The sequence below is a fragment of the Pezoporus wallicus genome, unplaced genomic scaffold, assembly GCF_028554395.1.
Source record: "Pezoporus wallicus isolate ANWC-B61680 ecotype Strahan unplaced genomic scaffold, APGP_CSIRO_Pwel_v1 contig_16, whole genome shotgun sequence".
NCBI classification, from domain to species: Eukaryota; Metazoa; Chordata; class Aves; order Psittaciformes; family Psittacidae; genus Pezoporus; species Pezoporus wallicus.
In genome coordinates this window covers 2,655,541-2,678,062 of record NW_026641478.1, presented here as the reverse complement: position 1 = coordinate 2,678,062, position 22,522 = coordinate 2,655,541, and the positions used below count along the sequence as shown (strand labels likewise).

Below are 22,522 nucleotides of genomic sequence, written 5' to 3'. Positions count from 1 at the left end.
TAGTAGCATTGCATCCTTTGCCATTTTGCTCACAGGCATAAATAAAGCTTGGTTTAGTGTCAATGCCAAGGACATAGTAGTTACCCTTTTTCAGAAAGTGCTCCCTTCATTATCATCTGTACAACTTGTAAGTGGTATGAGATGTATCTTACATCGTATCGCTTTAAGGAATTATGAATTTTACCTGGATAATGGTTTCAAACAGATGAAAATGTGATTCAGGTTTTAACTCTTACAAATTGTAGCATAGCCATGACAGGAAGCTGAAATCTCTGAGAGGCTGACTTTAGGGAGTATGTGATTTCTGTTAGTGATTCTACTAGAATGAAGTGAGAAAGAACAATTTTGATCTTTATCTCCAGATAGCAGCTATATGAACACTTACCGTATGTGTGTTCAGTGCGTCTGTACCCTGTTAAACTGAAATTAGAAAAGTGAAGTTGTAAAACTTTTTTTTTCCTGTCTTGATACTGAATTATATCAGTGTAAAGTACATCCAAATAGCTTATTGCTGTTCAGTAAATCTGTCAGCAAGTGTATCAATACTATGATGAACTTACTGAGACATTTCTTACAGATTTGTTATAATTAAATCAGTACCCAAAGCACACTTCAATTTTGCTAACAGAAGTGCCTGATCAGAAGGCCATGGAGAATAACACAGAGTGCATGGGTGGTCCCTTGGAAGGCAAGCCGATCTTCTCATTTGGGTCTATCCAAAGACTCGGTGACTGTAAATTGTTTAATCTGCTTGGAGAGCACAAAAGCTATTCAATTATGTTAATCAGCCGTTCTGCAGCATCACAGAGTTGAGCTGTACTTTTCTTATTCTGTTGGAGAATATTGTCCATAAATGCATCATAAATGTTTCATTTTCAAACTATTTATACAAGCCCTGGTCATAGGTCAGGATCCGCTTATGATAGGTGGTCCACAAACAAACTCCTCGAAGTCTTAAAATAAAAGTGAGACAGCTGGACACAAGGAAACGCATGAGAAAGCAATGAAGGGGATACTTAATCACAAAGAAAACAATCATAAAATGAACAAAAAAACGCCCACAGGAGTCAGAACAAGTGGAAAAACAACCCAGGTCTTGGCACATCAGCATTGTGGAAAAGAAAGTTTGAAGGTGGACAGATCCCTTTTTTAAGTGAATAGAAAATGCACTATATCATGTGTGTATATATATATAAAAATATTCTGTAGATACTGTATTATGTAAATACAGTGTTTTCTGTGTCTTCCACCCATCCTTCATTTGACTGTCACTGTGTTGTACAAGAACTGCCTTGCTCTTTTCTGTGTATTTGTCATTTCAGTACAACTGGCGCTTGCACAGCAAGCAAGCCCGTAGCAGTGATGGTTCACTGCTGTCACTGACCCTTTGCTCTTCTTGATCTACTCTTGTTTCTCCGTTGTACTTGGAAAGCAGCTCCTTGCATCGAATCTACCTGAGATGCATCAAGATAAAGGGTTTTAAAATGTGAAGAAAAAAGTTGTGTGTTTGTGTGACCTGTTGTGTGATGGTGAGGGGTTGTGTGATGGTGAGGGTTTTCTTTGTTGTTTTGGGTTTTTTTGGTGGTTGGTTTGTTTTGGGATTTTTTGGTTTTTGTTTGTTTTTTTTTCCTAATTAATGGTTGGGGTTTGGTGGCGTTTTCCCCTCTCACATCCCTGTTCATTGTGGCCATGCATTTTCCTTCTGTTTCACCTTACTGGTTGGTATCCAGCCTGAAGGATACATGCATACAAATCTGTCTCAAATCTTTGCTCAAACTTTTTGTTTTTCAAGGAGACAACTTTTTCTCTTACTGTGTGCTGAGTATCTTCTCGTCTCTGTGTCTTTCTGCTGTGCCTGCCTTTGTAGACTTTGAGTCCTCCCGGGTAAGGACTTTATCTGGAGTTAGGCTTAATGACGGGTTCTCAAAAAAAAAACAGCAACTCAGCAACATGCTAATCAGTCCCTCAGTAAAAGCTGAAACAGATTTAAGATGGCCTGGGGCTGTGTGAGGAGGGGAAGAGGATGAGGGCAGACAGCAAGCGCTTGAGGTGAGGACTTTGCTCCTTAGATCCACTGAAAGAGGGAGAGAACTTCCCCCATGGCAGCCACTGTGCTTTTGGCATGCTTTTCATGCTGGTGTTGTACCCTGCTCTATAGGTGTGAGGGATGTTTGAAGACAGGATTGTTCCTACTGGGTTTGCAGCCCTGTGATCAGGAGGGGAGGTTTTTGGGTGGTTGTGTCACAGGGCAGCACTACAGTGCAGCAGCAGTGAGAGCTGGAAAGGTGAAACGGGATGCTGTCTGCTTAGCAGCTGAGATTGAAGAAAAAGAAAAGAAAAAAAGACAGTGTTAACAGTTTAATGGCAGCCAAGAGGTTTTTGCAAAAGTCTGGTAAGTTTATGACATTGTTGATAATAGCATGCAAATCCTCATGCTTAACAAAGCTTTAGTAGACTATCAAGTGACATTAGCTACTGACACGGTGCTTAACTCTTATGCCATAACACATATAGCTGAACAAGAAATGTAAAAGTAGGCTTCTTCAAGTCACATTTTTGGCTGAAAATGCCATCAAAGAGGTTAAATGCTTGCTCTTTTTTGGAGTTTACCTTACTGCATGTGTAAGGATACCTTCAGGTGAGAGTGACGTGCCCAGGACTGGTTCCACAGCCAAGGTGTTCTCTGTGATGTGCTGTGACGGCTTGGTCCCTGTGGTTCTATGGTGCCAATGCTTTGTGTGCTGGAGCTCCTGGCATCCTGTGAAGCAGCCTCTGCATGGCCACGCTTCAAAGCTTCCTTCTTCCCATCTGATTCACACAGCAGCTGGGGCACTGAAATTGAATCCTGCTATGATGGAAGTAAGATAGAAAGCTGGTTGTGGACTGTTTTTATAGAAAACATTACGCACAAAGAATTTTCTGAGGAGCCCTGAGCAGGATTTAGTACTTCCGTCCATCTTTGGGGAAGGGAGCAGGTGGGAGAAGGGAGGCTGCATTGGATGTTCAGGTGCCAGCATGTATTTCAGTGATCACTGGTATTTTCAGTAGCAGTAACTGATGGCTTTGTTTTTCGGATGCATGATTTGAAAATGGGGCAAGCAAATTCCTAAAATTGCTCACATAGTTTCAGAAGTAAAACTTCTTCTGGGGTAGGTGGCAGCTTTGCTGCATCTCTGATTTTCACTTCCTATTTTTCTGTGGTGTTCTTAAGCATGTCTGTAACTTCAGTGGGAATTAAAAAGTTGGAAAAGTTTGAAGTCAGAACTTTTCCGGAACATGACCTCTACTGTCTCGGGCATGAGCAGGCTCTGGCAGATAGATATCTTACTTGGCAATTACTTGTGCTCAGCAATAACAAATGTAGCACGGTACTAAAGAGCTTTTAATGCTCGCTTTGAACAAGCTGATAAAATGTGATGGAAAGGAGCCAGAGGAGATGAATCGAGCCCAGTTTATTAAATGTACTGCAGCAAATCACAGTAGTTTGAGTGTTGCTTCTTACCTCTTCTACTCACAAGTACCCTTGCCATGCTGCAGAGAACTGGAAATACTTTGTGAGGCCAATGGCACATATTTCTCCTTTACTGTCCTCTCTGTGCAGTCACCATTAGTCTTCATCCTCTTACACTGAGTTTTTGGCAGCGTTCTTGAAAGGTTTCATGTTGTCAGTGGGGATCAGCCAGAGCCAAGTCCTGCGGTCTCTCCTGTGCAGGCTGCAGGAAGGTGTGCTGGTGATGGCAGATGTCTCTCACCGTGCTCCGTGCTTGTACACATCAGAAAAGATGTTAAGTGCCAAGCATGCTTCACCACGAAACTATACAACCTCTATGGGTTTTACTTAATTTTGACTTGAAGAACAGGCCTTAGATGTAAACATTAAAGATGCATCCACTAGTAGTCCTTGACCTGTGTCTGCATCCCTCTTTTTGTCCCCTGAGGAATTTAAGTCCTAAGTATTTTGTGCAACTGATGTTTTGTCTAGGTTGTTCTCTTTCTAGTGCTAGCTAGTTCTGTTACCTTGCAGGCTGCAAAGGTGAAAGTTGTTGCCGCACTTTCAGTCACTGTAGCTAAGTATCAGGTCTAACCTAGTAGCCTAGATGTCCTCCATCAGCAGTGACAGTCAGAGATATCTGTAGATATCAGAAATGGATCTTGAAAAAGGATAAATTGTGGTCTGAAGTGGTTGTCTTTTTTCCTTGACTACAGAGGGAGCTTTGGACGTTAGCTTAAGTGTTTAGGTAGCTAACATTAGGTGAGCTGAAATCCAGCCTTAGTTTGTAGCACAAGTTGAGTAGTTGAGGTAGCCTTTTTTCTGCATTATCCTCCTGTTGGTTTAGGAGGATAATGCAGAAAATGTTGAATAAAGACAACCCCAAGGGAGTGCTATATATGTGGTCCTTGATGTATCCCCACAACAAGGCCTGAGTAAAGGATAAAGGTTTCTTGAAAACTCAATTTGCATAATATGCAAGAGATGGTTGTCGAATCAGTCAAATACTAAGGTAGTATGTTCACATGCATGTGTAAATCTTCTCTTTACTCGCCCTTTTTTTCCTTTAGCTCTAAATTACTGTCTTTCTCTTCCATGATTTAGTGGGGTTATTCAACAAAATGCTGACTTTTCTCTAAGTTTCTTTACTCCTTCTAGTCCATCTCTTGCTAAATCAGGTTTATTCCCTCACATTTTCCCTTCACCCGTCTGTAAGTGTATTCAGTCTTGGGTGAAGGGGCATGAAACGGTTGTCTTCCTCTCCTCCCTCTGAAAAGTTTGTCTGGCAAGTTCATGAATTTCCCTTATTCCCAAGAGCAGTTCATAAAGGATATATTTCTTCTTCCTTGCGCTGTGAATGGGAGGTGATTGCCAGAGCATTGTTCTTCTAGGAAGCTTATTTTTCCCTGTGGTTGGACCCTTCCCCCTCAACTATTTTTAGAGCACTGATTAAGCAGTAATTTAAGTTCATGTTCAGGTTTCCCTGGTAAGGTAATCCAGTACCAGTTGGTGGGTTTGGTATTCTGGGCAGAGCACCAGCAGACTGGTGCACTGATGAGAAGTGTAACCAAACTTTTCCTGGAGACTGCAGGGAAACCATAGCCCATACCTTCCTCCATGCAGTATCTCCAGTTGTCAGCTGGGCTGTTTCAGGTGGCAAAGAGAAAACAGATCACTGAGTGACTGGATCAGCATAAATGGCTCATGCGCACCTTCAGTGAGGCAACCGCATCATCGCGTGTCCGGGAGCAGGGCTGTGCTGCCACATGGGTTTTGGGCAATCTGAGTGCACAGCTGTAGGAGCAGGCAAGCCGACAGGTTCTGCTGAGGCTGACATTGCTGCGCTCCCTCACACAGAGCGCTGTGTGCTCTGGAGATCCAGTGTCATCTCCCCCCTGGCTCCTCCAAGCACGAGGTACGTGTTTTGTGCTTCCCGAAGCATGTAGAGATGTGGGCTTGGCAAGGTTGGCCAGCCTGACTTGCTGCCTCCTCGAGGAGCTCCATTCCCTCTCCTGAGTGCTCTCACTCATCGCAGCTGTCTTGGCCCAGTTGGAATGTCAGACTGGGATTCTCTCTCTTGCATAATTTCAGGCCACTGAGCCATTTCAGTGTGCTATGGGTGTGACTGGTGTGAAATGACTCCTTAGCGGGGAACTTGCAGCACCTTTGTAGTTTTTAATTGCTGCTATCCCCATGTGTGCATTCCTTCGGTAACAGTGGTGTGCAATGCTTCCTTCACCTTGGTGTTGCAGTCATCCCATGCTGGTCTGATAGCCCATGTGGCTGGAGTTGTGTTGCATTCTGGGCTGTGTTTGTCCTGACTCTGGGTAGCACTCATCTGCAAATAACCTACTAAATGAATTGCTCCTGAAATCTCCACCTGTGCCGTTGTGCTGTCAGTTTGGGATTGGTTTCTTGCGAAGCACAGAGCACTCAGAAGCCTGCACAGAAAAGGTGCAACCTGTGAAAGTGTTCACAGAAGTCAGCAGCTATGCCGAAGACTGCTCTCAGGGGGTACCCCTGAAGCATTAGGGTAAGTAATGCTTGTTTTGTTAAAGGTAGAAATACCTCCTTTAGGAAAACCCCTTCTTGTGATGGTTTGCCTGTAAGCACAAGTTGAGGTAGTTGCTCTACTCAGTTGGATTTGTCTCTTTACTGTGTGCAGGCCAGACAGCAAAGCTAAAAGTAATTTAGCTTAAAAAAACTAAAGAAGGATTTCTTCCCACAAATTCTTCCAGGTGTGTTGCGGTAGTGCTGAGTGTAAGGGCTCCATCTGCTTTTCATTCTTTGCATTGGGCTACCTCTAATTTGCAGTTCTGTACTTCAGGATCTTCCCATTGCTTTTCTGGTGGTCTGTCTACTGTGTTTTACTTGCCGTTTGGCAACATATCTGCTTTATTTGGTTTATTTTTGTCAGAGGTCTGCAAATGGCTCATCTGAGGTAGAAAAGACCCCTTTTTTGTGGTCCTCACCAGTCAACAGCAACAGGCCCAAAAGATGATCCCTGATGGGGCCAGCTTCCATGTATATGTCACCCCACTAGTCCTCTGCAGACAGATGGCTTCCACCACAGTTTCAGCTTGGTGCAGGTAGCCACAGACTGTTGTCCAAGTCTTAAAAATGATCACTAGCTCTGACATGATTGCATGTCAGTTCTTCAGTGTGAGACAGGATGTTGGGAACAATTTTTGCTGGTGTGGAGACTGGGACCTCTGAGCTGCTTATGGTAAAGTTGTTACTGGATCGATAGGCCTAGTCTGTATAGCAAACCAAAAGCAATAGTGCCATCCGCAGTTATCTTAGTCCTGTTTGCTTTCTAAGATGAGAACAGTTTAAGGGTCCTTTTGAGATAGGACAGAGTATGAAGGCCTATGGCTACAAAACCTAGCAGCTTTAGCAACGGCTCTGAAACATGTGGAATGGGAGAGATGATTTGGAGAGTGACCTTTGTGGTACTGAGATGTTTAATTTAGGCTTCTGCATAAATTCAGTTCAAACCTCTTTGCCTTATGAAACCTCCTCTTGTACTGGCATTGATGAGTGACCACTGCATGAGCAGTGATGTTTTTTGTGTGCAGGGTGACCACACCTTTGCTCTGGTTAAAATCTTACACAGGTGATTCATGTCCTTGGTAATGTGATCATGTTAAGGTGTGGAGAGGTCATAGGCCACAGAAGTGTGTTGACTGTGCCACCTGATCTGTAAACACTATTCCAGGTTGCTCCTCTCTGGCTTGGTGTGCGCGAGTGAGGTGCTGCAGTCCCTCGAATTGCATCTCTGCAAACTTGGGCTGTTGGGGTGGGGATGCAGCCGTGGCAGTGTTGCTCTTTGGGCTTTGTCCAGAGGCAGGGCTGTGAAGTTGTGATGCATCACAGATGCTTGCGCTCTGCGGTGATTTGTGTGTTGAGATGCAAAGCATTGATCCTCAATTATCCCCTAGTGATTGATGGTCTTACTGGAGCAAAGCTACAGACACAGATGTTCTTCTTGTTAGTATGCACTTAAGTTTATTTAAGAAAGCTTATTTAAGTTGTTGGTTTGAGTATTTTGTATTCTTTAGTAGGCTAAATCTCCCTCCATCTCCTCCAACTCCTGGGTGCATCCACTCTTGCACTGAGGTGTGTTGGGTGCTTCCACTCTTGCAGGTTTTTCTTAACTGTCCTGTGGGATTTTGGTGTGCCCCATGGCTCTTTACATCTCTTGCTAGTCTGCCTCTCCAGAGTCTCTCTGCACTGTGGCAAAATAGCAGCAGTGTAAAATTTAGGTATGCTTGTCAGTTTCGGGGTTGTCCCAGGTTTTACGAACAGGAACACTTTCGCTCTGAAAGCAGTGTAGCAAGGTACAACAGCAGCACTGGGAGCATTTCTGTAGCTCATTGCCTCACTACATGCTTGCTTGAAGGTTATCTCTGCAGTCTTTTATTTTTTCTCATAGGGAAGATCAGGTTCTGCAGAACCAGATGACACCCATGAAGGTTTCTTACTTGCCAGGAGTGGGAAGATGTGTGGATTTTTCTTTTTTTTTTTTTTTTTTCTCTAAAGCAATTTTTTCAGTCAAAATGAAAGCAAACATTCAGACTTGGGGTGGGGGGGGGGGGGGGGAAAAAATAATAAACGCGCCCTTTTCTGCTTCTGCCAACTGTCCCTTTTGAGGGAGCCAGCAAAGTTGTCAAGCCCTTCTATTTTCATCCACTGACACAGTGCACCAAGGCAGCTGGAGGTGCTGGTACAGAGCAAGCAAGGGAGGATGGGTTTTATTTTTCTTCCCTTTGCTCCCCCAGCAGCAGAGATTTTTTCTTGCTGATTGACAGCATCACCATTTCAACCCTGTTGAGGCTTTAGTAAAAGGAGTGATCTGAAGGGGCTGGAAGTAACTCAGCCAGAAGTGTTGAAAGGGCACCTCAAGATCTGTCATCTAGAGAAGCTGCTCTCAGCCTCATGTGTGCATGGCTTGGTGTTAGGCTCTGTGGTGCCATTGTTGAACTGGCCGGTTCACTGTGGATAGATGAAATGGTGACCAGGGATCACTGCAGGCAGAATCCTTGATTCAAACAACAAAATGGAAATAGTTTGACCAAGTAAAGGTCAGGAATTCCAAGACTCCTATTAGGTGACTCAGTCCTGCAAAGGTGATCAGAAATGTGGTACTACCAGAAGGAGGACACACATCATTCATAATTTATCAGTATATTGGAAAACACATTCTAATGTCCTGCTGTGCAATAAATGTATGCACTACACTATCACCAAAGAGCGATAAGATGCTCTGCTTGCTATTTTAATTCACTTAAAAAAGTAGCTTTTGTTCTTTGTTGTTCACTTAGTCAAGAGCTTTATCTCGTGTTTGTATCTGCACGTGTAAATAGCACATAGCATCCTGCTGTGAGGATTACATACTTGCCACCACAGTGTGTTTAAATGTGTACTGTGAGCTTTGTATTGCGGGCAGTTGGTGAAAACTTACAAAAACATGACAATGCTATTAACTCTATGCAGCCTGAAGGAGGAACGTGCTACCAGCCTCTCAGCTGGCTTAGGGAAGAGGCAGACTGTTTTGGAGCAAGGCACAGAAGTGCTGTCTCACAGCGACATGTAGTTAATGGAACTAGACAGAGTTGTGGCATTACTGCGTTCAGGGGTCATGATGGTGAAGGATGCCATGAGTCAACCTGATGTAGCAGGGAGCCTTGGCAGGAAACCACCGTGTTTATAAGAAGCGGGGTAACCACAACTGTCAGCAGCTCTGAAAGGTTCCACCGTGGCTTTCGTTATGAATAGCGGGCACTGCTGCTGAAAGCTTGGGTTAAAAAATCTAAATGGCATCAGGACTGTGAAGGAGACACGAGTTGTGTCTCCCAATAACTATAACAGTTTCCAGTTCTGCATCGGTCATAGTTGTTGTAAGACAGAAAGGGATTAAAGATAAAATAATTCCAAGCCAGCATTTATTGTGGGGTTTTGTTTTTTTTTTCTTGATTTTTTTTTTTTTTTTTTAATATGAAACTTATGTTGGGGAGAAGTGGGGAAAGAAGGCTACTGTTTTGGTTTATTTCAGTAGAAATCTGCTTGATTCTGCTGCTTGCTTCGTTGGGTTAAAAGACCTCTTCTGTAAGTAGTTTCGTTGCAGAAATTAAGTGGTTTTGGGTTTGTTTTGAAATGCTTTCTGAAAATGCTAGGCTGTGTTAGCCCAACTGCTGAAATAATGTCTTTTCATAATCATTTGAGTGCCCCATAAATACATCTCACTTGCAGCCCCCCCTGGAACTTAGATTGAAACTGGTGAAGAAACTCCAATTTTTGCAGTAATTTTTACTTTGTTTATCTAAGTGAAGGGAAAGCCCTGGTAGTTACGCACCTCGGTCAGGGTTGAATTTATCCCAGTGTGATGTGTGTTTTCCAGTGTAGGTGGGTAATATTTATACATAAAGCACCAGAAGTGAAGTTCCAGTTTTGGCTACAATAATAAATGAGGCTGGAGAGACAGGATTTTTGGCTGACGTGTTATTGGGAAACAAAGTGTCAGTCAGTTTTGCCTTCTCAACATGATCTATGTGAAAGTGGTTTAAATTGCCAAAGATAAATGAAGAACTTTTGGTGAAGATTTTCTACTTCAAATCTGTTTCTCTGTCATGATGGAGGCATGGATTTAGCATTTAAACTGCTATGTTATTCCACATAAGAGGTGGTATTAGTCAACTTCAAAAAGAAGTTTTGTTCCCTTTGTTGGCTTTACATTCTGCAGCCTACTTATCTCTTCACTCTTTCTAGTTTTGATTTTTTTCTGGTGCATTACTATGAATGATTAAAAGATGCTGAACCTTTGTGGTACCAGGTTCAGTCCTGCCTGTTGGTTCTTCCATACACATATTGACTTTCTTGAGATCTCTGCCGTTTTGTGGCTCTGAGCTAGGCTTGCCTTGATCCTCGCAGGGCTAGGTGCCAGGTTGCCAAAGCTCAGTGCACTGTGCTGCTGCTGCTGTGTGCCCATGGCATTGCTCCTCACTCTGCTTGCTGCTCCCTGGGAGTCAGAGAAAGGGCAGCTTGGCCCTGCAGCCCTTTGCTAACCTGCCACAAGCTCAGCAGATGAATTGCATAAGCACTGTGCATGAAATCAGTGCAGAAAGGAAAGCACAGGGGTGGGGGGCAGCCTGAGGTAAGCTGTTGCACGTTTATAGTTTGGGTCTTACTTGGTGCTTCTTGGCATCCTGTGTCAGAGGGAAATCTGACGAAATGCAGCAGACAGTTAATTCTGAACTTGACTGGTGTTATCTGCTTCCTCAGAGGTCGGGAAAGTGCAGACTTGAGCTTGTTTTGGTCACCACTGGGGTTGAATTACAGGCATGGCATGTGGGTTGGGCGGGTGGTGAACTCTTCAGCTGGGGAGGGATGAACAAAGAGCTCCAGTCTGGTTTGCTTTGTAACTGAGTAACTAGATTAGCTCCTTTTTATATCATACCTTGCTCTGGCACGGCGTTTGCATATAATGTGCAGTTAGGGGTGGTCTAGATTCATGTCACCTTGCTTAAATGTAGTGGTTGCTTTCATAAAATGTCTTGATGGGTTGCAGAAGTGATGATGGCAGTCTCGTGATGTGTTTGTGGAGAATGTGGAAATCCATTACGTACTTTTTTTTTTATGTGGCTTTGGTTGGCATATCATGTAATAAATCTCTTGGGATCAGCTAATAATCTCTTTCTCTTTGATACTTCTGCTGTTGTGATGAGCGAAATTACTTGAGCTGGAGTCCTTTTTGTATTAAAAGAGAGCATATTAGCATTATTAGCAACACATTAGCATTATTAGCAACACATTTTCCACAGGGAGCTTTGGACTTCCTGAATTTGCCCAGACCTCTGTTTACTGTAGAGCACAGCACAAACCCCTTGTGCATAGGCGTCTTATGAACAGAGGGGATCATTGAGCATTGTAATTTATATGCTAAGAAATGAATTTTGCAGCTTGATTGGTTTTTGTCTTTTGGGGAGTTCAGGGAAGAGTTTCTAGCAGCCGCCTTGTGTTTGTAAATTTACTAGACAGGAGAAGTGCCTAAAACCGTTGGTTTTTCCCTCTCCCTTCACTGTGATACAGATTTGAAGCTGCTGAGTTGGAAAACAAGTGCAGATATGTAGGGGGCTGTGATACCATTACCTCTGTTACAACAAATTAGTCTTGTAATGTCTCTACAGCAGAACTAAAGTTCAGAGTGCCATTTTGAATTGACACCCACACCTCCTGAAAGCTGGAGTCTTTCAAGTTTCTCACTTATGTGCTTTCCAGCCTTAACGACAAGCTTTAAAGATGCAAAATCTAACCACTTTAAGATGTCAAGTTGGGTGTTTAACCTCTAAGAAACCCAGCCTGTTCTGGAAATCCTGACTGATGGTGCAGGTTTTGGTTTATATTTATTTTTCTTTGGTTTTGTCTGTAGACTCCAACAGCTGATAAAGTGAAGCCCAGAGGATTTGCAGTAGCCCAAGAAAGCTCTGCTAGGGAGGTAGGGGTGCACTGGCGGTCAGACCGCCTTTCTCCTTCATGCTTGTGTGTGTCCAAACTGGGTTGGTGGAGCACCTTCTCTGGGTGAAGAAGCCTGGATTTGCTTTCTTGTTGCTGTGTCACAAGTCAAGAACTTGTGGTTGAGTGCAAAGACATGGTAGTGTTCATTTGGATCAGAGAAGATGAGAACTCAGCAGGCTCAGAGGACTGATATGTTTGAGAGACAAGGGGTGTTAGAGGTATGTGATGGGGAGGGACTGGACCTGGAGTCTCATACCTTGTCATGTCTTTAGACATTGTCCAGCGGGAAGGAGGAGGTTTGCTGTCCCCGTGTGCTGCTGGTCCAGCCTCAGTGGATGACAGCTACCTGTGAAAGCACGAGCCAGTGGTTTTTAGAAGTAGCATACACTCTCACAAGGGGTTTTTCTTTCCTCCTAAACAAAGTTTGTCAGGTTCTCTGATAAGCTTCTCTTTTGGCTGTATTTACCTTCAGAAAGGTATTTGAGGGCTGTTTGGGTTTGGGCTCCGGCTTAGAGATCTAGAACTCGCAAAGAGTCTCATAGACCAGAAGAGGACTTGTATTTTAGAACGCCAGAGTGATTTCTCCTACCTGCCCTGAAGTCTGAGGCAGAAGAAAAAATAATGCTGTGTCTTAGGAGCATCCTCTCTAAGTGTTTGGATCTGTGGTGGGATAGCCAATTGACAGATTACGTTTAAATTACTTGCCTTCCTAAGTGACCCCTTTGGGTAGTGCTGGTGGTTGTTATCATATAACCTTGTGGTTGTGTCTTCCTGTTTGGGGCTGTTTCTGGTTTGAACGTGTCAGTGTTGCAGCAGGAGACTTCTGACTTTTTGTTGGTTCACAGATCCTTAACAGTGGGAATTTTGGGACTGTTTTGCGAATGGCAAGAATACAGGAGGGGGCAAAGCATTCCTTGTGCAGTATGTGGAAAACAATTTAGAAGCTCTGAGGTACGTTTCCAGATACTTAGTTTGTGATGGCCATAAAATGCTAACAAAAAAATAAGTAAGAGGAACTGCTTTTATGGTGAGAGCTAGTTGAAATGAGTGTGTTCAGGAGATTGTTTCTTATAACCATTAAAAAACCTGGAAAAAGCTGGATCTTCCTGACCATGTTGCTTTTTCCTGGTCTTTTAGGAAACTGAAGATGCACATGTTAATTTTTATAAAGCCAGACATATTGGATAAAATAAGCTTCATCTCCTCTTTTTTCCTTTTTGACTTCCTGGTTTCTTGCTACAAAGCAGCTATTTCCTTTTAATGATGCTCAGACTCTTCTAGATCTTGCTGCTCCATCCCTCTTCCCTGAGATTATTCTCAAATCATCCATGTTCTCATGGCTAAGGATAAACAAATGTGCAGATGCGTGTAGTGGACAAAAAGAATGAAATAACCCCAAATCCCCCAAACACTGCGCTGCACGTGTGTTATTTCCCAGGAAAGACTTGGGACTAAGGTTAAGATGACAGATATTAGTTATGTTTCTTTATATCCATTTGGAAGGTGCTCAGATACTATGGAGCAAAGGACAAGAATTAATTCCATTTGTTTAAATATCTTCGTACCTTTTACGTTTTGCTTTCTTTATGGTTGGTTGCCTTGGGATTGTTTTATAACTGCATGATATTTTTTTCCTCCCTAGAGCAGACAATTTAAATATACTAGTAATTCACTTAACCCTTTTTAGAACTCACATGGTTTCTTTTGCCTGTGTGTTCCTAGATCCGGGAAAAAAAAAAGGGGGGGCACCAGAACATAACTGGAGAGGCTTACCTCTTAGTGCATTGGTTTCTGCAATTGTGAAACTTTCCAAATTAATCACCTAAAATTTGTGTATGGGGCAGACAATTGAAAGAATGTAAAACCTATGGGTTGAGATGAGTTTAACAACTATAAAAGTACAATATAATACTACTAATAAGGGAATAACAAGGAGAGAGATATAAAAGTAAAGGGAAGAGGAAAATGAACAAACCAACCAAGAAACAGTGATGCACAATACAATTGCTCACCACCCGCCGACCAATACCCAGACTGACTTGAGCAGCGATCTGGGCCATCTGGGTGAATCTCCCCGGTTTATATACTGGGCATGATGTGCTGTGGTATGGAATACTCCTTTGGCTAGTTTGGGTCAGGTGTCCTCTTTCTGCTTCCTCCCAGCTTCTTGTGCCCCTCCTCATTAGCAGAGAATGAGACTGAAAAGTTCTTGATTGGGGTAAGCATTATATAGCGACAACTAAAACATTGGTGTGTTACCAGCATTATTCTCAGACTAAATCTAAACCACTACATTGCACCAGCTACTTGGAAGAAAATCAACTCTGTCCCAGTCAAAACCGGGACAATCATGAAAGAAAAGGATGTGACCTCTTCAAGTAGTTTGATTTTACTCTCTGCCCAGCTGAGGTTGCAGAAGAGCACGGGTTTCAGCTCTGTATCTTGTCCCACTGGACTTGGTTACCAATTTGTTCATCTTCAGACAAGCCAGCAAATGAGAAATCAAAGGGAAAGAGGGATCTTGAAATGGGATCAGTTGTAAATTCTTAATTAGAAGAGATGTACCTTTTCAAGGAAATCCAGAGCCTCCCCTGGCAGAGTGTAATGAAATACAAATCCAGGAGAGAAGCTTCCCCCTGTGGCAGACCACTGGGTAGGGAGCAGAACTAGTTAAGTGAACCAATGCTTAAGTATGCCAGCTTTGGTTGAATATGCCTAGTTTTGGTGAACCAATGCTTAAGTATGCCAGCTAAGGGCCAGCTTCAGTCTGTAACACTGCCCATGTTGTGTTTCTGCTGCCTCATTTCAGAAGTTTTCATGATATCAGAGGCCTTTGGGCAGCCCCTTGGAACAGACCAATGGCATATATGCCAGAAAGAGTGGGGGGATGTCTGCTATGCAAAAAAGGCACGAAGTGGGTGGAAAAATCATGGAAGAGCAGCAGTGATGTTCCATGAAGGCCACACAAGTTTCACCAAGTAGTTTGCATCTTGACGGGATCATACTAGCAGAAGGCTGTGTGTGAACACAAAGTAAAGCAGTGCAGCTTTTATCTGTCTTTGGAGTTTCCTCAAGGTTCTCAAGGTTTGTACTAAAGAATTATTGATCCTGGTCGTCAGCAAGACCTCAGTGAGCCCTTCCTCTGATGCTTTCTGTTTTCTTCTACTCTTCTTTCATGGAATGAAGGAATCCTGTGGGATAATACACCCTGGGTGCTACAGGGCCAAATGACAGCCCCTGTGTACTCCCTCCTCTCAGTTACTCTGCAGATGTGCAAATAGTTTGGGATGAATAATGCAAAAGCCATTCCACCCTGTACATACTTCTACTTTTCACTGTTTACCTCTGAAAAGGTTGTTGCATTGCTGACCAGGACAAGAAGATGTTTAAAATAGAAGTGCTTATAGTATATTATAATAAGTACATTCCCAGTTTCAGTGAGAGAAAAATGTCTGGTGGCTTAGGACTACCAGGCTATCTCTGTAGTTAATGAAAGCCTGGAAGAACAGTCTGATCAGCCATAAAAGTGTACAGTAATCAGGTCCATTTCTTTAGTGATGTCTTCAGTAATCTTCTGCCTTGAGTAATGCAGGGGTTTTCTTAAAGGAAGGGACATGAATTATGGACAAGGGTGGGTGAGAAGAAAACAAGTTAACTTGTGCTTTCAGATGAAACCCAATACCCAGTCACATACTCCTCTGCAGGAGTTTTTCTAGCTGTATAATAGGGATTCATATTATCCTTCTGATAATTTAGAGTGTGGAAGTTTGGGAAGGCTCCCACTAAAAGCAATTGCAGCTGTGACAGAATGAGAATAGGGGCCCAAATAATCATTCAGAGAAGAGAAGGCTGACAGGTTGCCCAGAGAAGTTGTGACTGCCCCATCCCTGAAAGTGTTGAAGGCCAGGTTGGACAGGGCTTTCAGAAAATAATCTCCTTTCCATAAAGAGAAGCTACCGACAATCTTTAAATGATTCTTGTCCTAACAGAATCTCTGCAATGGCAACATGGCCAAGAGGTTTGGGGCTTTGGTACTGAACGTGAAGAAGGTTGGAATAAAAGCATAGCTAGATAACAGAAATAGCGACCAGTGGCCTTCTGGGCAAAAGTAGTGCTTTTGTTTCTCAGATTAGAAGAAGTAGCAGTGTACTGCTTCAAGTTTTTTCCTTGTTAAGACCTTTACTTGGATGTGTCTCCTCAGGTTTCTGAGGAGAAACAGCAAAGTTTCTGGGAGAAAGAAAAGACTTATACAAGTGCAACCATTGCATGACCTTTTTGACTCCTTGGGCAGGTAAGTATCAGAGAGAGAGAGAGAGAGAGAAGTGAAACCCAGAGATGGAGAGAGGAATAAAAAGTGAAGAGACTCATGCAAATACAGAAACTGCCCAGATATACATTTGACACTTTATTTCTGTGTGTAAATGGTAAGAAAATTCAGGAAGGCAATACTACATGTGGAGAAATGCTGAGAACTGCAGGTGGTCTGTACAATGTATTCCGGCAAATGCAAGGGGAATACGCACTTGTCAGTCACTCTGCCATATTACAACCAAATCACTTTGTTGATACTCAAATTTGAGACGGCTTTGTTTGCAGATGACTGGGATGCCTGCTGTCATTTCTCAATGGCATTTAAATAGTCTTGTGTTTATAAAGTATCACAATATACACTGGGACATCTGTGGTAGATCACGCCGAGATCTTGAGAGTTGGTGTTTCTCACTTTTGAGTGCAGAGGGATCTGGTTCCCCCTCCGCCCCTAAAAATGGATTTTGGTTTTTTTTTTTTTTTTGTGTTGGGGCTTTTTTGCTGGTCTTCTTTTTTTTTTTTTTCGTTCAGCATCCCTCTACCCACCATGGGCAGTTGCCAATAAAAACACAGGGGATGCAATTCAAAACTGCTGTCTGCTGCCTGTTTACATTTTCTTTTAGACACCATTTTCTCTTCTGGACCTTAACAGGTGCCTAATATAGGCAGCTGTATTCCAATAGCAGGCCAGTACTCTTCCAAAGCTTATTTGAATCTTTTTCAAGGTGTAGTAGTAGTTCTTCTGCATTCTTAAGTCTTTTTCTGTCGTTTTTTTCCTAATCCATAGGCTCTCTCTATATACTTCCTTTTCTATTTTGCATTCTGCAGGATGCAAATGGCAAGGTAGAGAGATAGGACTTTAGTAATTCTTTCTGCTTTTTTACTTATGTAGCTGAAAAGTCACTCTAAGAGTAGTCTTGTGACATTACATGGAATTACTAGAAATCCTTTCCAGCCCTAGCTGGATCCTATGACCTGTGTAGTCAAACAATGTGAAATAAATACTATCCTATAATGTGTTTCCTAAGCTTTATCCCAAATATATCCTATCATGTGTTTCCTAAACTATATCCTAAATATATCCTAAACTTTGTTTTGAAAAGACATAGTAATAATAATAAACACAGTAATACATACAGTAATATATGATAGTGATATATAATAATATATAATAGTAACAAACATAGTAATGAACACAATAATAAACACTGTAATAAATAACAGCAACAAACATGGTAACAAACATAGTAATAAACAAGGGGCCCAGCATAAGTGTCGTGCCCTCTGTCCCACTCAGATGATCTTCATGGCCATGTGTAGATGGAGTCCAGAGGCCAGCTCCCCACCTGGGGAGGTGCCGGCAGGTGGGCATTTGCTGGCAGAGCTGATGAGTGAGCCAGCAAGGCCTCCTGCAGGGGCTGGGTTGAGTCTGAGGGCGCTGCTCTGGCTCTGGGGTGAGCTGGTGGAGCCTTCCATCCAGAGCAGAAGGAGGTGGTGACACTGTCCTCAATGCTGCTGAGATGGTCCTGGGGCTGTGGGGTAGAACTGGAAGCCTAGGAGGCAGAGCTCACCTGGGGAATCCAAGCAGTAAATGGGCACCTACAAGGGCAGAGCCAGAGAGCGCTGATGAAGCCATGAGGGCAGGAGCAGGCAGGATTTGACCCCTGGCTATTTTGCTGTAAAAGGGTTCATTTCTAGCACAGGAGAGAGGCACCTGACATCCATGTTCCACCAAGGGCATGTGCATGCCTCTAGTCTAGGACCATCCCGTGCACCTCAGGGATGTTTCCTATACTCAGAGCTTTGAAAGATGGAAAACGGGGTCTGCTACATACCTGGGTGCCTCTTTCTTCTTCCCCTGCTTGAATTCCCTCAGTTGCCTATCCCTGACAGCTCAGTTGCCAGCTTTCTTTTCTTAATAAGGGGTTGCCTGTCGCTCCCCTCTTCACAGGTTGCTCATTGCTTCTGTCCTGGGTTCAGCAGTAGCAGTCATTTTTCTCCTTCTTAGTAGGTGGTGCAGTGCTGTGTTTTTGACTTTCAGCTTGGGAACAGTGCTGATAACACTGATGGTTTTAATTGTTGCTAAGTAATGTTTAGTTTGACCAAGGACTTTGTGAGTCTCATGCTCTGCCAGGGAGGAGGGGAAGCTGGGAGGAAGCAGAGACAGGACACCTGACCCAAACTGACCAAAGAGGTATTCCATACCACAGCACGTCATGCCCACTATATAAACTGGGGGCAGTTACCCGGAAGAGCCAGATCACTGCTTGAGTTGGGCCGGGTATCGGTTGGTGGGTGGTGAGCGGTTGTATTCTCTTCCCTTGTTATTTCCTTTATCATTATTATTATTGGTGGCAGCAGCAGTGGTTTGTGTTATACCTTAGTTACTGGACTGTTCTTATCTCAACCCATGGGAGTTACATTCTTTTGATTCTCCTCCCCGTCCCTCTGAGAGCAGGGGGAGGAAGAACTGGGGGGAGTGAGCAAGCGGCTGTGTAGTTCTGAGTTAACGGCTGGGCTTAAACCACGACAGCTTCGTGATGTCCCGTGAAGAGCCTGGTAACCTTTCCATTCAATAGTATAGTTAGACAGGTGACGTCATGGCTACCTTGAACCCAGCAAAGCTAGGTAGTTTTACCTTCTCTCCCTGGAACAGCTCTTGAGGTGTTCACTCTCGGGAGCCACAGGAGGCACCTGCAACGGCAATGTGTAAGTTAGCAGGGGGCAAGGACCTCCCTGCCCAATTGCTACCCTAGCTCTGAAAGGCACATCCCTTGGATGGGTTTGCTCAGCTCAGCTGTGCCAGCTGTGGTGGGATCACCGCACAAAGTGTGATGGCCAACCTGCATCAGCCTTGCTCTGCACTTTGGCAGAGCTGCAGGCTGGTGGATGACCGTGCTTGTCTCTGCGGCAGCAGCCCCACCTTGTGAGGGGGGAGGCTTTTGTTGTCATGCTGTTTGTACACTTCACAAACCTCTGCTGTTTCTGGTGCCGTCTGCGGTGCTGGTGGCTCCTCGTTCCCCTCACTGGCCAGCCCGGCCACCTCCTCCCCAGGAAGTTCCTCCTGGTGGTCAATGAGGAACTCCATGAGCTGCGTGACCTGCACACAGCAAACCCCTGGTTTCACCGAGGGGGCTGGTACGGGCTCAAACAGCCTTTCTCAGCTTGACCCACATTTCTGTGCAGGAACGTGCAGCCGTGGGGCTGCTCTTCCTGGGTGCTGCCCCATGGCTTTGCTGACGGGAGGAGGCAGCCAGGGCCCTCTGAGCAGCAAACTTGCGGCGGGCTGGGGAGGCTGTAGCCATCCAGTGAACACAGTGCACCTTCCCTGTCTCCTGCACCAGGACACCCAGGGGCAGCTTCTGGGGAGGGCTGAGCAGGTTCGGTGACAAACAGATGGCCGGATTCCTGGCTGACATCTTGGTCGTGGCCGCGATTCTGCTGATGTTATGAAGCAGGGACAGCAAGTGCTGGAGCGGGAGCAGGTTGGCCTCAGGTAACTTACAGGCTACCCTGAGGGAACAGGAGCACAGCGTTAATGAAGTCAGTGTTGACAACACAGGTCTCCCAGACTGATCTCACTCAAGGCCACCACCTGGTCTACAGCAGGGGGACTGCCTTCACTGATACTGCCACTTCCCTCCCTCTCTGCCCTTCAGAAAGAGGCCCTTGCTGGAGCAAGCTCCAGTGCCTGTGGGAAGTGATCCCTGGAGGGAAATGTTTTTCTGTGCCCTTTTCCCCCCAGACATAAACCCCACAGCAGCAGGAGGTGGCTTGTGGAAACCATGGCTATTTCAGGCAGGCCAGCAGTGACAGTACGGTATTCCCAGCTGAGGTGTGCGGAATGGAAATCTCCCAGAAGGACAAGGGCTACCTTGCTAGAGTGATCCAAATCCCACGCTAGTTTTAGTTCCCTCTTCTACCAAGGTTTGAATCCTGTATCCCCACAGCTGAGACTTAATGGGAGCATTCTCCTTACAATTTTTATAGGTTACGTGGTTTGGAGCAAACACTGGGACTAAAAGGACTGTTGTTTTGTGGTTTTTTTTTTTGTTGTCTGCCTCTTGCGGGATGGGAACAGGAAAAGAGCAAACTTGTGTTTTGCCATAAGAACAGTTTAGTCATTAAAATAAATAATAACAATAACAATAGTAATGAAGATAACAAAAAGAGAGCAATAATACTCAAGGAAAAAAACACAAGTGATGCACAGTACAATTACTCACCACCCGCTGACTGATGCCCAGCCAGTCCCTGAGGAGCAGTCAGCCCCTTCTGGCAAATTCGCGTCAGTTTCTGTACTGGTCATGACAGCAAATACTCTGGAATATCCCTATGACTAGTTTGGTTCAGCTGTCCTGGCTGTGTTCACTCCCAGCTTCTTGTGCCTCTCCAGCCTTCTTGGTGGCGGAGCAGGAGAAGCTGAAGAGTCCTTGGCATTGGATGAGCAGTACTTCCCAACAACCAAAACATCAGTGTGTTACCAGCATTATTCTCAGACCAAATCCAAACCACTGCACTGCACCAGCTACTAGGAAGAAAATCAACTCTATCCCAGCTGAAACCAGGACAATATATATTATGTCTTGGTTTTCAGAATGCAGCATACCCCAGTTGTGGTTCTTTTTATTTTCAGCCATTACTAAAGGACGATACATACTTTGGGGCAGGGAGGAGCAAGGCCAAAGTCTTGTTTTTAAAGCTTCTCATGGATTATAAATAATTTTGGTCAGAACATTCCCAATACTCTGTTTTGTTCTGCCTGTTGGACAAAATAAAATCAAGTTGAAGCAAAGAGCATCTTCAGGCCATCATGGTGTAACATGAAATAGTAGCAAGAAAAATCTTGCATTTGACATTGAATGCTTTAAGAGATAGCTTCTGAGTATTGCTCTTATAAATTCAAGATATATAGTGGAGGAGGTGAGTGGAAAATAAAAATTCTTTAAAGATAGATGAGAAATAAAAGGAATATAGGATGTTGTCCTTTTGAGTAAGATGATTTAATCAATAAACCTGTAGGAAACCAGTGTATATCAGTGCTGTAGCCATAATGCAAATACTTATGTTTAAGTACTAATCTTTTAAAAGTATCTTCCATAGTGTAACCCCGTAGTCTTTGTGGTGGTATCTGATGCTTGTGCAAGGGCTGCCTACTACAACCACCTGACTTGAACGTTGCCTTTTGGGGATAGTCCTTTTACCAAGCACACCTGGAAGATTGCCCTGAGATTTGTGCTTAGCTCTAGAAGCCTCTGTTCCCTCCCTTCAACAGTAAGGGGAGCCTTGGGTGATGGCTTCAGCTGTGCTGCTGCCCAAAGGTTTTTTTTGATCAGAGGATGTCGGTGAAGTCTGGCAGTGTCCTCCTTATATGTTACCAGGATACCTACTGTTAATTCCCAGGGAAAAAGCTGCCCGATTCTTCAGCTTCAGTACTTCAGCCTTTGAGCGCCTTTGCCGTGGTTAGTTGTAATTATTTGTAAGCATACTTAAATGTTATGCCCGCATGGAAAATAAGTGAATGTGGTTCAAAGAAGCAGCAGGAGTCAAGGAGAGTAAAGGGAACCATAAAATAACCAACAAATACGGAATTGGTAATATTAGCAAAACATATGTCTTATGCAGTGTCTTGAAACTACCAGACGTAGACTTGTCTCACGTAACTACGTGCTGGAGGCTACGTCTACACAAGCAGGTGATCTGGAGCAGCAGAAGCAGACAGAAACGATGAGAGTAGTTTTTATTGCAGGCCCTTACAACCCCTCTGGGTGTTGGAGTGCGTTTGGTGTGCAGCTGGAGAGGGGTTTCTGGTTTAGCTTCCTCCAAAAGCAACCAGGTTTGTGTGCACCACAGCTCTATTGGGAATCAGGGTGGACTGATAACCCAAGCCAGTGTGCTCTGGTACAAAGGTGGCCTCCTTGTTGCAAGGTGTTTCCATAGAGGACACATCTGCAGGGGCAGTTCAGCTCCTCTGTCTCTCTGAATTTGGCTATATTTGAATCTTAGGGTCACCAAACTCCTAAATAAGGTAGTTAGTGGCATTTAGATCTAACGTAAAGCACAATTTAATTGCTTCAAGAGTAGCAGAAGATTCGTCCTTTTACACAGGGTTTGTGGTCTTGTGTTAAAACCCTCTGTTCCCAATTACTGCTTCAGCGAAAGGTTTGTTGCATGCTGAATTTTCTGAGCTGTCACAAGTTTAGAGCAGAT

General features: G+C 44.0%; 1 protein-coding gene across 5 annotated transcripts in view; it reads left to right on the top strand.

Annotated features, from left to right (window-relative positions):
- The window catches only part of KLF12 (KLF transcription factor 12), a 258,883-nt gene that overhangs the window by 22,147 nt on the left and 214,214 nt on the right, over positions 1-22,522 (top strand). Inside the window, exon 1 of one of the 5 annotated variants that reach the window (XM_057424026.1) lies at positions 5,979-6,023. The exons of the other annotated variants lie outside the window; for them this stretch is intronic. The gene's annotated coding sequence lies outside the window, so the exon portion shown is untranslated. Of the gene's footprint in view, positions 1-5,978; positions 6,024-22,522 lie in introns of those variants that run through there. 5 annotated transcript variants of the gene reach the window in all.